This window comes from Miniopterus natalensis, chromosome X, assembly GCF_054644295.1.
Source record: "Miniopterus natalensis isolate mMinNat1 chromosome X, mMinNat1.hap1, whole genome shotgun sequence".
NCBI classification, from domain to species: domain Eukaryota; kingdom Metazoa; phylum Chordata; class Mammalia; order Chiroptera; family Miniopteridae; genus Miniopterus; species Miniopterus natalensis.
In genome coordinates, this window is record NC_142103.1 from 55,375,179 (window position 1) to 55,398,546 (window position 23,368).

At 37.9% G+C, this 23,368-nt stretch overlaps 1 protein-coding gene and 1 pseudogene across 6 annotated transcripts in view; one reads left to right on the top strand and one right to left on the bottom strand.

Annotated features, from left to right (window-relative positions):
* LOC148090493 (uncharacterized) overlaps positions 1 to 23,368 on the bottom strand; it is a 184,296-nt gene that overhangs the window by 156,610 nt on the left and 4,318 nt on the right. The window lies entirely within an intron of this gene.
* On the top strand, positions 5,942 to 6,055 carry LOC148090495 (U6 spliceosomal RNA; annotated as a pseudogene).

Genomic DNA, 23,368 nt, shown 5'->3' on the forward strand with positions numbered 1-23,368 from the left:
TTCTATATAGAAACCATGTTCTCTACAAATAGGGAAAGCTTTATTTTCTTTCTAATTAGGATACTTTTTATTTCAATGTCTTGCCTTACTACAATGGTTCAAATTTATGGTATTATGTTGAATAACAGAGGTATTTTCTTGACCCTATGGGTAAGTACACAGTCTTTGATCATTATGTATGTTAGCAGAGGATTTTGTAGATGCTCTTTATCAACTCAAGAAAGTTACCCTAGAGTTCTCATTTCCTAAAAATTATCATGAATGGGTATTTGATTTTTTATATGTCTTTTTGGTATCAATATAATTATATAATTTTTCTTGTTAAATTTGTTGATAAGTTACATTATATTGATTGACTTTCAACTGCTGAACCAGCCTTGCATACTTGGGAAAATTCCACTTGGTCATGGTGTATCATTCTTTTCATACACTATTGGATTCAACTTGCTAATATTTTGTTTAAAGGATTTTAGGTCTAAGATGGTCAAAAATAGTAGTCTAGAGAATTATAGACCAATATCTCTGATGAACATATAGATGCTAAAATCCTCAATTAATTTTAGCAAATCAGATCCAGCAATATATTAAAAAGATCATACACCATGACTAAATGGGATTTATTCCAGGGATACAAAGCCGGTAGAATAGTCACAAATCAATAAGCGTGATACATCACATAAACAAATTGAAAGAAAAAAAAACACATGATCATATCAATAGATGCAGAAAAAGCATTCAATAAAATCCAACACACATTTTCATAAAAACTCTCAGCAAAGTGGGAATAGAGGGATCATACCTCAACATAATAAAGGCTATATATGCCAAACCTAGAGCCAACATCATACTCAATGGGCAAAAATTAAAAACATTTCCCTTAAGAACAGGAACAAGACAGGGATGTCTACTTTCACCACTCTTATTCAACATAGTACTGGAAGTCCTAGCCACAGTGATCAGATAAGAAGAAAACATAAAAGGCATGCAAATTGGAAAGGAGGAAACAAAAAATTGTCATTATTTGCAGATGACATAATATGGTACATAGAGAATCCTAAAGATTCCACCAAGAAACTATTAGATTTAATAAATTAATTCAGCAAGGCAGAAGGATACAAAATTAACACCCAGAAATCGATGGCATTTTTATACACCAATAATGAACTCTCAGAAACAGAAACTAAAAAAACAATCCCATTTACCACTGCAACTCAAAAAATAAGATACCTAGGAATAAACTTAACCAAAGATGTAAAAGACCTTTACTCGGAAAACTACAGGACACTGAAAAAAGACATAGAGGAAGATATAAACAAGTGGAAAAACATACCATGTTCATAGATTGGAATAATTAACATCATTAAATGTCCATATTACCCAAAGTAATCTATAAATTCAATGCAATCCCTATTCAAATACCAACAGCATATTTCACAGATCTAGAACAAACATTTTAAAAATTTCTATGGAACCAAAAAACATCCCAAATAGCCATGGCAATCTTGAGAAGAACAAAGTTGGAGGGAATCACAATATCAGATATCAAGTTATACTACAAAGCCACTATAATCAAAACAGCCTGTTAGTGGCACAAGAACAGACATATCAATCAGTGGAAAAGAACAAAGAACCCAGAAATTGACCCATGCCATTATGGTCAATTAATATTTGATAAAGGAGGCAAGAACATACAGTGGAGTAAACACGGTCTTTTCAATAAATGGTGCTGGGAAAATTGGACAGATACATGCAAAAAAATGAAACAAGACCACCAACTTACACTATTCACAAAAGTAAATTAAAAATGGATAAAAGACTTAAATGTAAGACATGAAACCATAAAAAAACTAGAGGAAAACATAGGCAGCAAAATCTCAGACATCTCTCTTGGCAATATGTTTGCTTACACATCTCCCAGGGCAAGGGAAACTAAGGAGAAAATAAACAAATGGGACTGCATCAAAATAAAAAGCTTCTGCCCAGCAAAAGAAACCATCAGAAAACAAAAAGGGAGCCCACTGTATGGGAGAACATATTTGCCAACAACACATCTGAAAATGGGTTAATATCCAAAATATATAAGGAACTCATACAATTTAACAAAAGGAAGACAAATAATCCAATTTAAAAACAGGCAAAGGACCTAAATAGACACTTCTCCAAAGAGGACATACAAATGCCTAAGGAACATATGAAAAAAATGCTCAAAGTCACTAATCATCAGAGAGATGCAACTTAAAACCACAATCAGGTATCACTTCATACCTGTCAGAATGGCTACCAACAACAACAAACTACAAGTGTTGGAGAGGGTGTGAAGAAAAGGGCACCTTAGTACACTGCTGGTGGGAATGCAGACTGGTGCAGCCACTACGGAAAGCAGTATGGAGTTTCCTCAAAAGATGACAAATTGACTGCCATTTGACCCAGTGATCCCACTTCTAGGAATATATCCTAAGGAACCCCAAACACCACTCAAAAAGAACTTTTGCACCCTTATGTTCATAGCAGCACAATTTACAATAGCTAAGATCTGGAAACAGCCCAAGTGCCCATCAGTAGATGAGTGGATAAAAAAGCTGTGGCACATTTACTCCATGGAATACTATGCAGCTTTAAAGAGGAAGGATCTTTTATCCTTTGGCAGAGCATGGAGGGACCTAGAAAATATTATGCTAAAGTGAAATAAGCTAGTCAGAGAAAGACAAGTAGCACACGACCTCACTTATATGTGGAATATAATAAACAAAATAAACTGACGAACAAAGTAGATCCAGAGACATAGAAGCATGGAACAGACTGAAGGATCTCAGAGGGAAGGTGGGGAAAGAGGTGTGGGTGGGGAGAGATTAACCAAAGAACTTACATGTTTAAGCATAACGCATGGACACAGACATTGGCATAGGGAAAGTCTGGGGGTGGGATAGATGTGGGGTGGAGGGGATCAGTGAGGATAAAAAGGGGACATCTGTAATATTCTCAACAATGAAGATAAAGAAACTTAAAATATATATATACATATAGGGGTCTGTAGTTTTATGGAGATTTTGTATTAATTTTAAATGGTTTTCATAGCAGGGTAATACTAGTGTCAAAATGAGTTCTATTTTTTATAAAATTATGTAAAGTTGGTTTGTTTTTAATCCTCACCCAAGGATATGCTTATTGATTTTATTTTATTTTTTATTTTTTTATATCTTTATTGATTTCAAAGAGGGGAAAGGAGAGGGAGAGAGATAGAAACATCAATGATGAGAGAGTCATCGATCGGCTGCCTCCTGCACGTCCCGGACTGGGGATGGAGTCCGCAACCTGGCCATGTGCCCTGCCTGACCAGGAATTGAACCCCAATCGCTTGCCTGGATCCTAGGTCAATGCTCAACCGCTGAGCCACCCTGACCAGGCATGCTTATTGATTTTAGAGAGAGGGAAAGGGAGGGAGGAAGAGAAAGAGAGAGAGAGAGAAACATCGATGTGAGAAAGAACATCGACTGTTTCCCTTCCCTATGTGCCCCAACTGGGGATCCAACCTGCAACCTAGGTATGTGCACTGAAGGGGTATCAAACCCACCACTCTTTGGTATATGGGACAATGCTCCAACCAACTGAACCACACTGGCCAGAGCTATGTAAAGTTGGTTTTAATTTTTCTTTAGTTTGTAATACATAACAGGGAAATGAAATCATCTGGGTCTTGATATTTTATTTTACAATCTTTTGAATTATACTTTCAATTTCTTTAATGGCTGTGGGACTATTCAATTTGTTCATTTCATCTTGGTTTAGATTTAGTTATTTGTGAATTTTGAAGAATCAATCTTTTACTGTTTTGTTTTTTTAATGGTCTCTCCCAGAGAGGGAAGATGACTCTAATTTTTTTTTATCCTCTCCAAAAGATATGTTCTTACTGATTTTAGAGAGAAGAGGGAGAGAGAGGGAGAAAGAGAAACACTGAAGTGAGAGAGAACAACAACTGGTTGCCTTCTGTATGTGCTCCAATCAGGGATTGAACCCGCAACCTACATATGTGCCCTGAGTGGAATCAAACCCACAACCCTTTGGTGTATGGATGATTCTCGAACCAACTGAGCCACCTTGCCAGGCAGTCTTTTACTTTTAAGTTGATGAATTTATGAGTATAAAGTTGTTCATACTATGCCTTTATTATCTTTTCAATAGTTGCACATTGCTGATATTGACTTGTATTCTCTTTGTTATTATTGCTAGTTACCAACTTTATTTATTTTGGGGGGGTTCAATAATTTTCTCTATTGTTTTCCTATTCTCATATTCATTAATTTCTCAATTTATTATTTTCTTTCTTTTGCTGGTTTTAGGTTAATTATGCTCTTCTTTTTCTAGTTACTTGAGGTAGGAAGTCGATTATAAAATTGAAAGTATTTATGGTATAAATTTACCTACATACAACGCTTTAATACTATCTCACATATTTTGATAGCTGTACTTACATTTTCTTGGATTAAAAATCGAATATGAGAAGTAAAACTATAAAACTTCCAGAAGAAAATAGAATGTTTTTCCCACCTTGGCACAGTAAGTTATTCCTTATTTAAAACACAAAATGCATATACCAAGAAAGAAAAATACTATGAAATGCATTTCATGAAAAAAACAAAAAACTTTTGATCTTTGAATAACATCCTTAAGAAAACACAAAAGCACTCAAGAGAATGGGAGAAAATATTCACAATACATATATCTAAGATAGGACTTGTATCTGGAAAATATAAATAAACATTCTACCTCAATATTAAGGGAAACACCCCAAAACAAAAAAATTTGACTGAACATTTCACCAAGGAAGATATAGATGTCAAATGACACATGAAAAGATACTCAGCATCGTAAGTCACCAGGGAAATGCAAGTTAAAATGACAAGACAATACTAAACACCTTTTAGAATGTCTTTTAAAAATGTATGAAGTGCTGGTGGGGATACAGAACATCAAAAACTCTCACTGGGAATATAAAATGGTAAAACTTTTTTGAAAAACCATTCGTCAATCTCTTGTAAAGTTAGATGTACTCTTACAATACTACCCAGTAATCCTACTCCTAGGTATTTACTCAGGATAAAAATAAAAATATATCTCTATACGAAAATTGGTGTGCAAATATTCAGAGGTTTTATTCACTGACAAAAACTGGAGACAACCAAAAAATCCTTCAACTAGTGAACGAATAAACAAAAAGAAGATAGTGCTGTCAGTTTTAAATTACTTGTAAATTATATCTAAATTGATAAAAAAGAAGACAAGTAACAAATTTGAAGAAAATACCTCCAAATTATTTCCACATAGGGCTACATCTGTTTAAACATATAAAGAATTCTTTAAAATTGCAGGGGAAAAATTACCACAAATACAATATACAAATGGGAAAAGAAGTAGCTACTTGCAAAAACAACTATTAAAAAAGTACTTATATATGCCCGTCTGGGCATGGCTCAGAGGTTGAGCGTCGACCTAGGATCCAGGCGATCGGGGTTCAATTCCCGGTCAGGGCACATGCCCGCGTAGCGGGCTCAATCGGTGACTCTCTCATCATTGATGTCTCTCTCTCTCTCCCTCTCCTTTCCTCTTTCTGAAATCAATAAAGATATATTTAAAAAAATAAAAATAAAAATAAAGTACTTACATATAAGAAAATGTTCAAACTCACTAAAAAGTTTAAAATATATAAATTTAAAGATCACTTGTGCTTTGCCGGTGTTGCTCAGTGGTTGAGCGTTGACCCATGAATGAGGAGGTCGCAGTTTGATTCCCAGACAGGGCACATGCCCTGATCTCAGACTCGATTGCCAGTAGGGGGCGTTCAGGAGGCAGCAATCAATGACTCTCTCATTGATGTTTCTCTCTCTCCCTCTCCCTTCCTCACCTGAAATCAATAAAAACATATTTAAGAAGAAGAAAAAAACCTGTGCTCACTTCATCAACACATACACTAAAACTGGAACAATACAGAGATTAGCATGGCCCCTGCGAAAGGATGAACATGCAAATTCGTGAAGTTCGTGAAACATTCAATATTTTTCTGAGAGGTACACGTGCAAAGGCCTGAAGGAAGGCATCCCTGCCCTGGACAACTTCCTGGATAAATTGGAAGATTCCTCTCCCTGCAGCATACCACCCGGGTGCCACCTCCACACCAGCTCCTGATCAACCACAACAAGCCTTCATTCTCCACACCTCCAAGACTGTTTAGACACTGTGCTGCTGGCCTGGCAGGTTCTGGGGCCACTCCATGCCATGGTTCAGCATGAACACTTGATGATGTTTCTTTCTATATTTATTTCAAGACTTCAGTGGCAACAGAAATGCCCTGGCTGTAGGGACTTATTTGGCTGGTGGAGGAGTTGGGAGGAGATACCCAACACTCCTTTTTCCCCCCCATTTCTGGGGGAAGCTCAAATGTTCAAAAAAAGAACTAAATGCATTAAGAGGTTTATTTGAGTAAGTGAATTTTCCCCAGAAAGGTGGAAGGAACAAGCAGGTAGACATTTGGACAGAAGCAAGAAGACAGGAAATCTTGCGCAATGTCACCATGAGCACCTCTAGCTATATTAGTGCCATTGGAATAATACATTTTATTATGGTGGGGGGGGAAAACAACCCACTGGAATGCCAATCATCACCAACCAGACTGGCAATATTTAAAAAATGTGAAAATTTGGAAATATGAATAAGATCAGTGGGTTGTATCCATGTCCATGTTTTTTATTATATTTCCTACAGATCTGAAAGATGATACTTTTAGGAGAGGACAGAGTAAACAATACATGGGCTCTCTCTGTATTATATCTTACATCTACATGTGAATCCACAATTATTTGACATTTTTCAAAAGTTATTTTTTTTAAAAAAGCACAGGCTCTATTTCTACAGATCAAGATTTAATCACAGATATGACTCTAACAATAATGCAAAAATGCATGCACTGTAAAGTCAGTCACACTACTGTATAAAATAGTGAAAAGTTTGAAGAAATTTCATTAAGAGAGGCTTGGTTAAATATGGTAAATATATATAAGGAAAAAGTAAGAAACCATTGCAATTATATGCATATATGTGTGTATCTAAGCAGTATGTATGCATATTTGGGCGTACTTATGACCACAGTTTATTGTTAAGTGCAAAAAATACAAACAGCATGTTCGGTTAAGATACTACATTCATTTAAAACTAATACACACATATACACAAATATGCATGTATTATATATAAGGAAAATACATTCAGCTGGTGAAGCTGTGAGGACACTGGCACTTTCACACTTGGCTGGTACAAATATGAACTGTACAATCATTCTGGAGAAATACTGTGCAGCACTTAAAACAGCAAAAGCAATTAATAACTCCTATAGGAATCTATGCTGTAGATACATCTTCAACAATACAAATATATATACACACAAAGTTATTCACTGTAGCCTTGTTTGCCGCTGGAAAACACTAGAAAGAATCTAAATGCCCATACACATGAGATTAGTTAAATAAACTAGAGTCCATCCAAACAATGAAGTACATGGCAGCAATTAAAAAATTAAAAAATAAGGAAGATCTCTAATACCTGATATGGAGTGACTTCCAGGATATACTGTAAATGGAAAAAAAGAATCAAACTCCAGAAGAATAACTATAGTATACAACCTTTCACGTAAGAAAAAAATGAGATATACCAAAATCATACATGTACCAGGTCATCTGCACAAAAGAAATACAAGGAGAATAACGCTGAAACTACTAAGACTGGTTACTTACAGGAAGTGTTTGGGAATGTAGTGGTAAGAGTCAGGAAATGGGAAACGGGTGTTAGGGATGAGAAAGGGAGTGATTCTTCTCTTTGTAAAATATTTTCATATAAATCTGAAACTTGGAACCATGGTAATGTTTCATATAACCAGAAAAAAAGCCATCATATTTTAACCTAACCATCACGTGAGGGAACCCCAAAATAAAATGCAAAGAATAACAAAAGTTGAAGTGGGTGGATAAGAAAAGAACTGGCTTAAGTAACTTTAGAAACAGTATTTTTCACTAAATATGGTAAGACAAAAGACAAACAGAACTGTGCACTACTACTGTACTCTAGTTAGGAAATCTGCTTCTCAGAGGCATACATTTTAGTAAGTCTGAAACTCTTTGTTTCAGACATAAACAAAAAATTCTAACAATCTAAAATTGAGCAAAGTATATATGTTGCGGATAATGAGAGCCAAGTTTCTCAATTTCAAAAGAACAGAAATTACAATTAAGAATAACAGAAAGAGTAGAAGAGAATGAACACTGTGCATTTAAATGGAATCAGAAATATCAATATGAATTAAGGGTTTTACATGAAACATACACACAAACACATACATATAGGAATATGCACATAAAAATAGGAATGTCCATGTATATGAATATAAACATACACTTCAAAACTACGTTGACTGAGAGAGCCTGGCAACAATGATATTCCAGTAACAATGAGCACAAAAATATCGTTTTCTAAAAGCCATTCTCCAATAACAGAAACCAAGATTCCTTAGAGAAACGGATGATTCCAGAGTAGGGATAGGGGGAAAACAAGATGTTCCCAGAACATACTGTGGTACCAGAATGCATAGCAATACTCAAAAAACATGGGTGAATCTCAAAAGAACACATGATCCAACGTGAAGGAAAGGCCAGTGGCCAAACCTGAGAGCCATAGCAACAAAATATTTATAGTACTAGAACGAAATGAGTATCAGTGACTTCATACTGACATAAATATTTGGTTAATAAAATGGGAGAAAAAGACAACACTTACAGAATTCTAATTAATAAACATAAAAAGAAAAATTGAAATCAAGTAATTATGAGACAAACATGAAAATAATCATTGTAGCAGATAAGAATCATGGATGGATAAAATTAGTGGGTTATGGTATGATGAGAAACATGACATCTACATAATCTCAAAGGACATCCCACAAGATGGGCATAAAATTGAAAGGGAAAAGCAGTAACTTTACAGTGAAAAACACTGGTACAATTCAACCAACAGTTAAAGGTTAACAATACACATATTAAGACATACAGATATCATGTATATATGACACACAGAGAATGGAACAGAAACAGTATGGACTTTCCTCAAAAAATTAAAAAACAATCTGCTTTTTGACCTAGAGACCCACTTATGGGAATATATCATAAGAAACTCAAAACACTAATTCAAAAGAATATGGACACCTATGTTGATTACAGCATTATTTAGAATAGCCAAGATCTGGAGACAGACCAAGTGCCTATCAGAAGATGAGTGGATGAAAAAGCCGTAATACATTTATACGATGGAATACTACACAGTTGTAAAAAAGAAGGAAATCTTACATTTTGCAACAGTATGAATAGACTTATTATGCTAAGTGAAATAACCCTGTCAGAGAAAGGCAATTACCGTATGATTTCACTAATATGTGCAATCTAATGAACAAAATAAACTGATGAACAAAATAGAAACAGATGCATGAATACATGGAAGAGGATGATGGCTGTGAGAGGGGAGGGGGAGGGGGACTGGATAAAAGAAGGTGAAGGGATTAGCCAAAAAACATGTATGTGTATCTATATCTATATATTTATATATAACACAAAGACACAGATAACAGTGTGGGGATAGCAAGAGGAAAATGGGAGGTGGGGGATAGGGCAGATGGAGGTGAGCAAAGGAGAGAAAAAGGGGACAGAAAGTGACTTGGCCTGGGATGATGGGAACATAATGCAGTGTGCAGATGATGTTTTATTGAGTTGGACACTTGAAACCTGTATGGTTTTGTGAACCACTGTTACCTCAACAAATTAAATTAAAAATAAATGAAGAGATAAAATTAAATAAATAAAAATGAGGACCGTTTAAGAGACCTCTGGGAAAATATCAAGGGTAATAACATTCACATCATAGGGGTACCAGAGGAAGAGAGAACAAGGGATTGAGAAGCTATTTGAAGAAATAATGAATGAAAACTGCCCTAACCTTGTGAAAGCAAAAGACACAAACTCCAGGAAGCACATAGTCTCCAAACTTAGACGAACAAAAAAAAAAAATAAATAAATAAATAAATAAAAATAGCCCACACCAAGGCACATCATAATGAAAATGCCAGAGGTAAAATACAAAGACTCTTAAAAGCAGCATGAGATGGCCAGCCGCGCGTGGCTCAGTGGTTGAGCATCGACCTAGGGTCCAGGAGATTGGGGTTCGATTCCCACTCAGGGCACATACCTGGGTTGTGGACTCGATCAATGACTCTCTCAATGACTCTCTCATCATTGATGTTTCTGTCACTGTCTCTCTCTCTCTCTCTCTCTCTCCTTTCCTCTCTCTGAAATCAATAAAGATGTATTTAAAAATAAATAAATAAATGTTAAAAAAAAAAAAAGCAGCACGAGAAAGACAGTTAGTTACCTATAAGGTGCTCCAATAAAACTGTGAGTTGAGTCCTATCCAGACAGCTGAATTGGTTAGAACATCATCTCAATATGTCAAGGTTACAGGTTTGATCAGCAGCCAGGGCACATACAATAAACAACAAATAAACACATAAATAACAACAACTCAATGTCTCTGTCTGTCGGTCTCTCTCTTCCCCTTTCTAGTTCACTCCCTTCCTCTCTCTCCAATTGATAAATAAAACAAAACACTAACACTCTTCCAGGACCAAAGTGGAATTATAGCTAAAATTTAGAAAAAACATCCTGAATAATCAACTGCAACTGAAGACAAGCTGGAGAGAGCAAACTCATAACCAAAGAGGAAAAGTGGAGACTGCATACAGCGTGGCAGGAAGTGTGGAGGCATGAGAGGGCTGGCTGGGCTCCCACAGGCAGTAGCTGAAGGTCCAGAGGGGTATCTCAGCTGTGGGGGATTCCCACTGAGGACACTAGGTCATAAACCCCTGGCTGGGCTTCCCAGCCATGAGCACCAGAACTGGGAAAGGTGCCCACATAACATCTGGCTGTGAAAAGCAGCAAGGTTTCTGTCTGCCAGGGAGAGACAGGTAGAAATGTAGGCACCCTCTAAAAGAGCCAAAGCACAAAGTTTTGTGTGCACCCACTCACCTTGGGCTCCAGCAGAGGGAGGAAAGGCTAGACAGGAGCTATGTGAGGAGAATCTAGAGTTGTGGGCTCTGTAGATAAAGCTCAGAGGGCACCCCTCTGGATTGCTATGCCCAGTCATTCCCCCATACTGCAGAGGCAGACACATTCCAAGAAGCTCTTGCCAGAGGAGGAAGCAATTGCCCCACCCAGCTAGAAAACCTCTAGCCCTAGCTGGTGGAGTTTCTACAGCCTAAGGCTCATTAAGAGGACCAGATGAAACAGCCTGCAGGCAGAGGCAGACTTCAGAGTGCTTTCAGTCTTTGCCTGATCTGCCTCTGGATCCAGGCCTTGGAAAAGCAGACTTACATGCGCATCTTGGTCCTGTCAAAACGTACTCAGGCCCAACAGAGAGGAACTCAAGCCGTGGGTTGTTGAAAGCTCCAAACAGGGTACTTAAGGCTAGTCACAAACAGCACTTGACATTGACCTGCACCAGAGACCGTCCAAAAAGACTGTGAGTCCTAGCAGGCCTACTTAATACGTAGAAACAAACACAAATAGGCAGTCAAAATGGGGAGACAAAAAAAGAAAAGCAGCAAATGAAAGAACAAACATCTCCAGAAAAAGAGCTAAATGAAAAGTAGATAAGCCATCCATCAAATATACAGTTCAGAATATTGATTGTAAGGATGTTCAACAACATGAAAAAAGGTATGAAAACTGTGAAGGAAAGTAAGAATTACATAACAGAAGCAAAGGACTCACTGGAAGAAATAAACAGCAGATTAGAGGAAGGTGAGGATCGGATCAGTGAATTAGAAGACAGGGGAGAAAAACTCACTCAGGGAACCAAAAACAAAAAACAATTTAAAAATAGGAGGACAGAAAGAGGAAACAAGATGGCAGTGTAGGTAACAGCTGTACCGGCCACCTCCCACAGCCACATCAAAATTACAACTAAAATACAGAACCACCATTACTCAGAAACTCCTGAAATCTGGCTGAAGAGAGAAGACCTAAAACTGGGGAAGTGAAAAAGCATCCAGATCGATAGGAGGGGTGGAGACATAGGACAGATCAGGGATGAATCTCTGAGACACTGCTGCCAGCGCATACCTGGTGCCACGGTTTAAACCCGGGAGGGATATCTCAGGGGCAGAGGTTTCACGGAGGAGCGAAGGGTCCCAGCCCCACATCAGGACCCCAGCCCAGGACTCCAGGGTGGGGAAGAGAAATCGCCACAATTTCGGGCTGTGAAAACCAGCGGGGGCTATTGCTGAGGGTCGGTGGGGTGCGGGAGTCTCAGTAAGATCCACTTAAAGGGTCCCCACACAGACTGACTCAGACACACTCCCTCTGAGCCCCAGGGCCAGGAAGCAGCTTGAAAGGAACCTGGGACACTTGGGGAGAACTAAACTGCCTGAAATTAGGGCAAGAGGTCGAGGGGCAGCTTTCTCCCAGATAGAAGAGCTGGCAGAGGCCATTGCTCCTTTGGCAAGCCCTCCCCCCACAGAGCCTACAGGCATGCACCATATTTCGATCTGCAGCACCTGACTCACACCTTTGGCCTCACCCTGGTGATTACTGGAGGCCTCGCCCCTCCCTACTTGCAAGCTCAGCCAAGCCATTTCCAGTGGTTTTTCCATACAAGTGGCCTCTCCATCCTAATGCCTAGGACTTTCCTAAAATCTCTCAGACAAGCAGCAGCGTGCTCCATATGTCTCGATAAGTAGCCCCAGGCCTGGCACTAGTGAAAACCTGCATTGGTTCATAGCTTGGCCTTTCCTGGACAACGACAAGCCCAGCACAAGTAGCAACCAACTACAGTTTGCTGTGTAGCTAATGCTGGGTGGCCCTGGGCAAGGCACTGGCACAGGCTGACTTTGCACCTTTCAGGAGGCCCGAGAGACAGTGCACCTGGTGGTCAGACTCGACCACACTGATTACAACCCTACCACATCCACTGATTTAAACCTTGCTCCATAGGGGTGTCGCCAGCACAGCAACTCTTTGGCTGTAGTTGCAGTTGGTCCTCAAAGCCAATTGGCCTAGGGGTCAATTCCTCCCAGTGACACCAACAGCAACCGAGGATCAACTACATCAGGTCAGAGAATACAGGCCACACAGGGGAGCACCTAGAAGGCCCAGCTCAGGTGCCTGGGAAGGCTGAGCCACTGGACCCTATAAGACACCTACTACACAAAGCCACTCTATAAATTCCAGGAGACATAGCAGCTCTACCTAATACATAGAAACAAATACTTGGAAGCAGTCAAAATGTGGAGGCAAAGAAACATGTCACAAACAAAAGAACAGAAGAAATCTCTAGAAGAGGAACTAAATGAAATAGAACCAAGCAAGCTAACAGATACAGAGTTCAGAATTCTGTTTATAAGGATGCTCAACCATATTAGTAAGAGTACTATGAAAACTGAGAAAATCGATGACATAATAAAGTATGAATTTGAAATGAAGGCTACACGAACTGAAAGGAAGAATAACTTACAGGGAATCAACAGTAGAGTAGAGGACACTGAGAATAAAATCAGCAATTTGGACATGAAGAAACGAAAAGCACCCAACCAGAAGAGCAAAAAGAAAAAAGAATCCACAAATACGAAGATTGTATAAGGAGTCTCGGGGACAACTTTGAGAGGCCCAACATTTGTATTATTGGGGTGCCAGAAGGAGAAGAAAGAGATCAAGAAATTGAAAACCTATTTGAAAAAATAATGACAGAAAACTTCCCCTACCTGGGGAAAGAAATAGACTTAAAAGTCCAGGAAGTACAGAGGGTCCCAAAAAAGAGGAACCCAAAGAGGCCCACACCAAGACACATCATAATTAAAATGCCAAAGGTTAAAGACAAAGAGAGAATCTTAAAAGCAGCAAGAGAAAAGCAATTAGTTATGTACAAGGGAGCACCCGTATGACTGTGAGCTGATTTCTCAACAGAAACTTTGCAGGCCAGAAGGGGGTGGCAAGAAATATTCAAAGTGATGAAAAGCAAGAACCTACAACCAAGATTTCTCTACCCAGCAAAGCTATCATTTAGAACTGAAGGTCACATAAAGAGCTTCTCAGACAAGGAAAAGCTAAGAGAGTTCATCACCACCAGACCAGCACTACAGGAAATGTTGAAGGGTCTTCTTTAAGAAGAAGCTAAAGAACAAAAGAACCTGACAAACTAAATAGATTCATAGACACTGACGTATGTAACAGACAATCATATTTCAGAGGGAAGAGGGAAGGGGGGTGTAGGGTGGGAAGAGATTAACCAAAGAAGTTATATGCATATATGCATAACCCATGGACACAGTCAATAATGGGGTGAAGGTCTGGGAAGGGGATGGGAGTGAGGTGGGGGTCAACTGGGGGTGGGAAAATGGGACACCTGTAATATTTTCAATAAAAATAAATTAAAAACAAAAAACAAAAAAAAAAACAAGAGGGCAGTTTAAGTGAGCTGTGGGACAACATAAGGTAAAAATATTCACATCATAGGAGTACCAGAGGAGGTGAAGAGTAAGCAACGGTTAGAAAACTTCTTTGAAGAAATGAAGCCACACAAGTTCAGGAGGCATAGACAGTCCCAAGCAAGAAGAATTCAAAGAGGCCCACCCACAGAAGCATCATAAATAAAATCCCAAAAAGTCAAGACAAAGAGAGAATATTAAAGGGATCAAGAGAAAAACAATCTGTTACCTATCAAGGAGCTCCCATAAGGTGATCAGAAAGTGTACAGGCCAGTAGGAAATGGTATGAAGTATTCAAGGTAATGCAAAACTAGGATCTGAAATCAAGACTACTCTATCCAGCAAGAATATCATCCAAAATAATTGGTGAAATAAAGAGCTTCCCAGGGGTGGCTAAAGGAGTTTATCACCACAAAACCAGCATTGCAGAAAATGTTAAAAGGGACTGCTGTAATAAGAAGAAACAGAGAGAAACATAGGCATAAAGAATTAAAATGCCAATAAATAAGGTCCTATCAATATTAACCTTAACAACTTTAAGGGAGAGATTGACAGCAATAATCATAATCATGGGCTTTTTAAAACTCGACTAACTTCATTGGATAGATCTTCCAAACAAAAAGTCTACACAAACACAGTGACTCTAATTGGCACACTAGATCAGATAGACTTAATTGATATTTACAGAACATTTCACCCCAAAGCTGCAGAATATACATTCTTCTCAATTGCACATGGGTCATGCTCCAAGATGGACCACATGTTAGGGCACAAAACAACTCTCTACAAGTCCAAGAAGACTGAAATCATATCAAGCATCTCAGTTCACAAGGGCATAAAATCAGAAACCAACAGAAGTAAAAACACTCAAAAACATTCAAATTCATGAAGGCTAAAATAACATGTTAATGAACAGTGAATGGGTTATCAATAAGATTAAGAAACAAATCAAAAAGTGCCTGGAAACAAATAAAAATGAACACAGAACAGCCCAAAATCTACGGGACACAGCAAAAGCAGTCCTAAATCATAGCACTGCAGGCCTACCTCAAAAAGCAAGAAAAATTTTTAGTAAACTATCTAAGCCTATAACTTAAAGAATTAGGAAGCGATCCGGACCAGGGCTTTTGTTTGCTGGGAGTTTTTTTTTTATCATTGCTTCGATTTCATCAGTTGTTACTAGCCCATTCAGGTTTTCTGATTCTTCCTGATTCAGTTTTACATGATCTCACTCATATGTGGAATCTAATAAACAAAATAGATTGAGGAACAAAACAGATCCAGAGACACAGAAGCATGGAACAGACAGATGAATCTCAGTGGGAAGGTGGGAGTGGGTGGAAAGAGATTAATCAAAGAACTTATATGCACATATACATAATACATGGACACAGACAATAGTGTGGTGAAGGCCTAGAGAAGGGGGCAGATGTAGGGTGGAGGCAATCAACGGGGAAAAAAAGGAGGGATATCTGTAATATTTTCAACAATAAAGATCAATTTTTTAAAAATAACATTAAATAATTAAATAAAATGAAAATTGGAAGAAGAAGAAAAAAGAAAGCTGGTTTCGCTACAAAAACATTTCAGGCCAAAAGTTATTGGCATGAAATGTTCAAAGTGGTGAAAAACCAGAACCTACACCAATACTACTCTACCCAGGAAGGCTATCATTTGAAAATGAAGAAATAACCCGGCCGGCTTTACTCACCAGTTAAGCATCAACCTATGCTCCAGATCACAGGTTCGATTCCTGGTCAGGGCACATGCCCAGGTTGCAGGTTCAATTCCCAGTAGGGGGCATGCAGGAGGCCGCCAATTAATGACTCATCATTGATGTTTCTATCTCTCTCCCTCTCCCTTCCTCTCTCTCTGAAATCAATAAAGATATGTTTAAATATATATATATATTAACAAACCTACGAATGTTTGGTAAAGCTCTCCTGTAAAGCAATCTGGTTGAGGACTTTTGTTTGCTAGGAGTTTTTTGATTACTGCTTCAATTCAATTAGTTGTTATCAGCTTATTCAGGTTTTCTGATTTTTCCTGATTGAGCTTGGGAAGATTATATATTTCTAGGAATTTGTCCATTTCACCCAGGTTGTCCAATTCATTGGCATGTTCACTGTATTTTTTTACAATTGACCCACAGCATTACAGTCCATTAATATTTGACAAAGAAGGCAAGAGGATACAGAGGATTACAGACAGTCTCTTCAAAAAATGGTGTCGGCCTCCCTCTCTCTCTCTCCCTCCCTCCCTATCTCTCTCTGTCTCCTCTCCCCCACCCTCCTTTTCCACTCTCTAAGAAGCAATAAAAATAAAACATTTAAAGATCGGGGGGAAAAAGAAAAAAAAGAAATGGTGCTGGAAAAATTGGAAAAAGGTACATGCAAAAAGATGAAACTAAACGACCAACTTACACCATACATAATAATAAACTCAAAATGGATAAAAGACTTAAGTGTAAGTCATGAAACTATAAAAATCTTAGAAGAAAACACAGACAGAAAAATCTCAGACATCTCACATACTGGAATTTTTGCGGATACATCTCCTAGAGCAAGAGAAACAAAGGAAAAAATTTAAAAAGGGGACTACATCAAACAAAAAAGCTTCTGCCCAGCAAAAGAAACCATCAAAATGTAAAAAGAACCCGGCCTGGCATGGTTCAGCAGTTGGGCATCAACCAGGCATCCAGGAGATGGGGGTTTGATTCCCAGTCGGGGCACATGCCTGGGTTGCGGGCTAGGCAGCCAATCAATGACTCTCTCATCATTGATGTTTCTATCTCTCTCTCTCCCCCTCCTTTCCTCTCTTTGAAATCAATAAAGATATGTTTTGAAAAAATAAAATAATTGTATCATTGCCTAAAGAAAAAAGTAAAGGGAACCCACTTTATGGGAAAGTATAATTGCCAATGATATATCTAATACGGAGTTAATTTCCAAAATATACAAACTATTCATACAACTCAACAAAAGGAAGACAAAAAATCCAATTAAAAAATGGGCAAAGGACCTGAATAGACAATTCTCCAAAGAAGACGTACACATGGCCAAAGAAACCTGTCAGAATGGGTATCACAACAAATCAACAAACAAGTGCTAGCGAGGTTGTGAAGAAAGGAAAATACTAGTACACTGCTGGTAGGAATGCAGACTGGTGCAGCCACTATGGAAAATAGTATGAAGTTTCCTCAGAAAAATAAAAATGGAACTGCTGTTTGACCTAGCAACCCCACTTCTGGGAATATATCCTAAGAAACCTGAAACACCAATCAGAAAGAATATATGCACCCCTATGTTCATAGCAGTGTTATTTACAATAGCTAAGATCTGGAAACAGCCCAAGTGCCCATCAGTAGACACAAGGAAAAAAAGTTGTGGAACATTTACACCATGGAATACTATGCAGCTGTAAAAAAGAAGAATCTCCTACCTTTTGGGACAGCATGGATAGACCTGGAGATTATCATGCTAAGTGAAATGAGCCAGTCAGAGAAAAACAAATATCACATGATCTCACTTATTTGTGAGAGTCTTAAAATCAAGAAACTATTTTTTAAAAAATAATGAAATAAATAAAAGAAATTGATAAAGACACCAATAAATGGAAGCATATACCATGCTCATATACAGGAAGAATTAACACTGTTAAAATATACATAATACCCAAAGCAATATATAGACTGAATGCAATACCTATCAAAATACCAATGGCATTTTACACAGAACTAGAACAAATAATCCAAACATTTATATGGAACCACAAAAGAACCCAAATAGCCATGGCAATCTTGAGAGAGAAAAACAAAGCTGAAGGTATCAAGCTACCTGGTATCAAACTATACTACAAGGCTGTCATAATCAAAACAGCATCATGATACATGCCTAAAAACAAACATAGATCTGTGGAACAGAATAGAGAGGCCAGGCTAACCCTAACCCAAGCCTATATAATCAACTAATATTTGACAAAAGAAGCAAGAACATACAATGGGATAAATACAGTCTATTAACTGAATGGTGCTGGGAAAATTGGACAGATACATGCAAAAACAATGAAACTAGACCAACTTTTAATGCTCAAAATGGATGTAAGACTTCAATTTAAGACTCAAAACCATAAAATTCCTAGTCAAAAACATAAGCAGTAAACTGAGCAGTTTTTGCTCAGTGGAGAGCCTTTTCTAGGAGATAGGCAAGCAGTGTGAACATAACCGAGTTCAGAAATGCATATATAAAACCCAAGTTCTAGAATCCAGCACCTCTGAGAATTTCAGAATTAGAAGGGACCTATGAGAGGCTCTTAGTGCCTCTGTCTTAGGATTTTTCAAGTTAGAATCCTCATTTAGATTTTGTAGGATCCAAGATTTCTCAATAATCAAATTTAAATTTTATGATTTTAAAAGGAAAAAAAAAAAAACCATAGGCAGTACATTCTCTCATACCTCTCTTAGCAATATTATTTGCTGATAGATCTCTTCGGACAAGGGAAGCAAAAGAAAAAACAAAACAAATCAGACTACATAAAACTAAAGTTTTTGCACTGAAAATGAAACCACCTACAAAATGAAAAGACAACCTACTGAATGGGAAAAGCTATCCGCCAATGGTACATCTTATAAGGGGTTAATATACAATATTTATAAAGAACTCATACAACTCAACACCAAAAACATAAACAAGCCAATTAAAAGGTGAGCAGTATACCTGAAGAGGACAACACATGGCAATAAACATATGAAAAGATACTCAACATCACTCATCATCAGAGAAATGCAAATAAAAACCACAATGAGATATCACCTCACACCTGTCTGAATGGCTATCATCAACAAATCCACAAATAACAAATGTTGGCCAGGATGTGGTTAAAACAGAACCTTTGTGCACTGTTGGTGGGAATGCAGACTGGTGCAGCCAATATGGAAAACAGTATGGAGGTCCCTAAAGAAATTAAAAATGGAACTTCCCTATGACCCAGTGACTCTACTTCTGGGTATTTATCTGAAGAAACACAAAACAATAATTTAAATAGATACATGTATCTCTATTTCATTGCAGCATTGCTCACAATAGACAAGATATGGAAACAACCCCATCCATAGAAGAGTGGATAAGAAAGCTGTGGTACATATATACAATAGAATATTACTCAGCTATAAAAAAGAATGAAATCTTACCATTTTTGACAGCATGGATGGACAAAGAGAGTATTATGCTAACTGAAGGAAGTCAGTCAATGAAAGACAAATATATGATTTCACTTATATGTGGACTCTAAAGAACAGAACAAACAAGCAAACAAAACTGAAACAGACTCATATATACAGAGAACAGACTGATGGTTGCTAGAGGGGAGGGGCTTGAGGGACTGGGCAAAAAAGTTGAAGGAATTAAAAAGTACAAATGGATGCCCTGTCCGGTGTGGCTCAGTTGTTTGAAGCGTCATTCCATACACCAAAAGGTAGCACATTCGATTCCCAGTTAGGGCACATACCCAGTTTGTGGGTTCAATCCCCAGTCGGGGCACATGAGGGAGGCAGCTGACAGATGTTCTCTCACATCAATGATTTCTCTCTCTCAAGCAATCAATCAATAAAAATTGAAGGAAAAAAAAGTACAAATGGATAACTGCATAATAGACATGAGGATGTAAAGTACAGCATGGGGAATATAGTCAATGGCATTGTGATGAATATGTATGGTGCCATGCAGCTGCTTGGTATACTAGGGGGAGCACTTTGTAAGATATGATTGTCTCACCACTAAGCTGTACACCTGAAACTGGTACAAAATAGTATTAAATGTAAACTGTAATTGAAAAAAATGTTTTAATAAGAATAAAAATAAAGAAAAATGTTTTAATGTATTAGTAAAAGATCCCTCCACCCCAATCCAGAACACTGACAACACCAAATGCTGATGAGGAGCAACAGGAACTCTCATTCATTGCTGATGGAAATAAAAAATGGTACAGCCAATTTCAAAAACAGTTTGGCAACTTCTTACAAAACCAAACATACTCTTACCATATGATCCAGCTACTTACCCAAATGAGCTGAAAAATTATGTCACATAAACACACACAGATGCTTATAGCAGCTTTATTCATAATTGCTAAAACCTGGGGGGAATAGAGGGCCAAGGTACTCCTCATTGAATGGTTAAATAAACTGTGGTACATGTCGGAAATGAAATATTATTCAGCATTAAAAAAGAAATGTGCTATGGAGCCATGAAAAGACATTACTAAGTAAAAGAAGACAATATAAAAAGCTATATACTATATAGCTCCAACTACAAGACATTCTGGAAAAGGGTAAAAATATGGAGTAAAAAGATCAGTGACTGCTCAGGGTTAGGAGGGAGGGTGGAACAAAGGAAAGAATAGATGAAGCACAGAGGATTTTTAAAGCAGTAAAAATACTCTGTATGATACTATAATGGTGGATACATCTCATTATACATTTGTCCAACCCCATATACTGTACAATATCAAGAGTGAACACTAATGTTAACTATGGACTTTGGATGAAAATGATGTGCCAATGTAGATTCATCAGTTGAACCTAATGTAGCACTCCCATGGGAGATGTTGATAATAGGCTATGCATGTGTGGGGATAGGCTGTATGAGGGGAGGAGGGGAACTGTACCTATTCTCAAGTTTGCTGTAAATCTAAAACCACTCTAAAAAAAAATAAAGTCTTTAAAATAAAAAAGGGGGGTTGGATTAGGAAGTGCCTAGGATCCATCCTTCCATTGAAATGATGAAGCTGGCAAAAACTGTAAGAATCAACTTTTTCAGAACTCTAGAATCTAATCAGAAATGTACTACAATCAGGACAATGCTTAATGAAAAAGGGGGCTGCCCGGCCAGGAGTGGCTCAGCGGTTGCGCGATGGCCTACGATCCAGGAGATCACAGTTCGATTCCCAGTCAGGGCATATGTCTGGGTTGTGGGCTCGATCCCCAGTTGGAGGCGTGCAGGAGGCAGCTGATCAATGACGACTCTCTCATCATTGATGTTTCTATCTCTTTCTCCCTTTCCCTTCTTCTCTGAAATCAATAAAGATATATTTTTTTTAAAAAAAGGGGGGGTATACATTTTATCACTTAAAGAAATCTTATAAGGTCACTGGCTGATAAATGAAATAATGGAATGGAAACTTTAGGGATCACATATGACAAGGAATACAGTCATTGCAAAAATAGTTTAGAAGTCATTAAACAAATCAATGACTACAGCCCACAGGAAGCAACAAGAGCAAACCCTGGAGAGGGGGAGTACTATGATTTCCAGAGCCACCATATTATAAAATTCAAAATGCTTACTTCTTAACAAAATATTATTAGGCATGCAAACAAACAAGTATGGCCCATTCACAGAAAGAAAAAAAAAATTGTAGAGTCCCTAAGGAAGCCAAATGTTAGACTTACTAGAAGAATCAACTGTCATAAATATGCCAAAGACCTAATAAAAACCATAGGCAAAAACTAAAGAAAACCAGGAAAACAGTGTTATCAATAAATAGAAAATATCAATAAATATACAGAAATCACACAAAAAAGAACCAAATATAATTTACAAAGCTGAAAAGTACAATAACTAAAGTGAAAAATTCACTGAATTTTAGAGGGGTTAACATAAAATTTCAGTAGGTAAAAGAATAAATGACCATGAAGATAGGTAAAATTATCCAGACTGAGTAGAAAGAGAAAACAAATAAAGACAAATGAAAACAGCCTAAGAGACCTGTAGACAGCATCAAGCATACCAATACACGCAAAATGAGAGATCCAGAAGAAAAGGAGGAAGAGAAAGGGGCATAAACAATACTTGAAACAATGGCCAGTCTACACATCTTAAGAAATTCCAAATGAACCCCAAAGAGAATAAATTCAAGAGTCACACTGAAATAAAGTATAATCAAACTGTTGAAACCCAAGAAAAAGAATCTTAAAAGCAACAAAAGTAACTATCATTAGAAACCATAGAAGCTAGAAGGTAGTGAAATTACATATTTATACTTGACCTCAGCCAAAAGGCCAAGAAGTGATGAAATTACATATATATTTTTTTAATCTTTTAAAAAAGATTTCAGAGAGAGGAAGGGAGAGGGAGAGAAAGAAACATCAATGATGAGAGAGTCACTGATCGGCTGCCTCCTGCACGCTCCCTACTGGGGATCAAGCCCACAACCCAGGCATGTGCCCTGACCAGGAATCACAGGTCACTGCTCCACCGCTGTTCCACACCGGTTGGGCTGAAATTACATATTTAAAGTGCTGGAGGGAAAAGTCTGTCAACTGACAAATCTATATCTGACAAAACTATCTTTCCAAAATAAACGAAAGAGATCAACGTATAGCATGACTGTGAGAAGCTCGAGTGACCTGCTCCCTACTGAAATTGATGAAAACTTTTTAAAAAACAACCATTTAAAGACTTTGGAGCCCAGCCGGCATTGCTCAGCAGTTGAGCATTGACCTATGATCCAGGAGATCAAGGTTCAATTCCTAGTTAGGGCACATGCCGAGGGTTTCTGGCTCAATCCCCCGTGGGAGGTGTGCAGGAGGCAGCCGATCAATGACTGTCATCATTGATGTTTCTCTCTTTCTCCACCTCTTCCTTCCTCTGTCTGAAATCAATAAAGACATATTTAAATAAATAAAGACTTTGGAAACAGTTCTAAGGACAAGCAGGAAATGAAGAAGCATCTATTCAAGGACAGCTTCAAAAATTTGCTAAGAGCCCTCGCCGGTTTGGCTCAATGGTTGGAGCATCAGTGCTC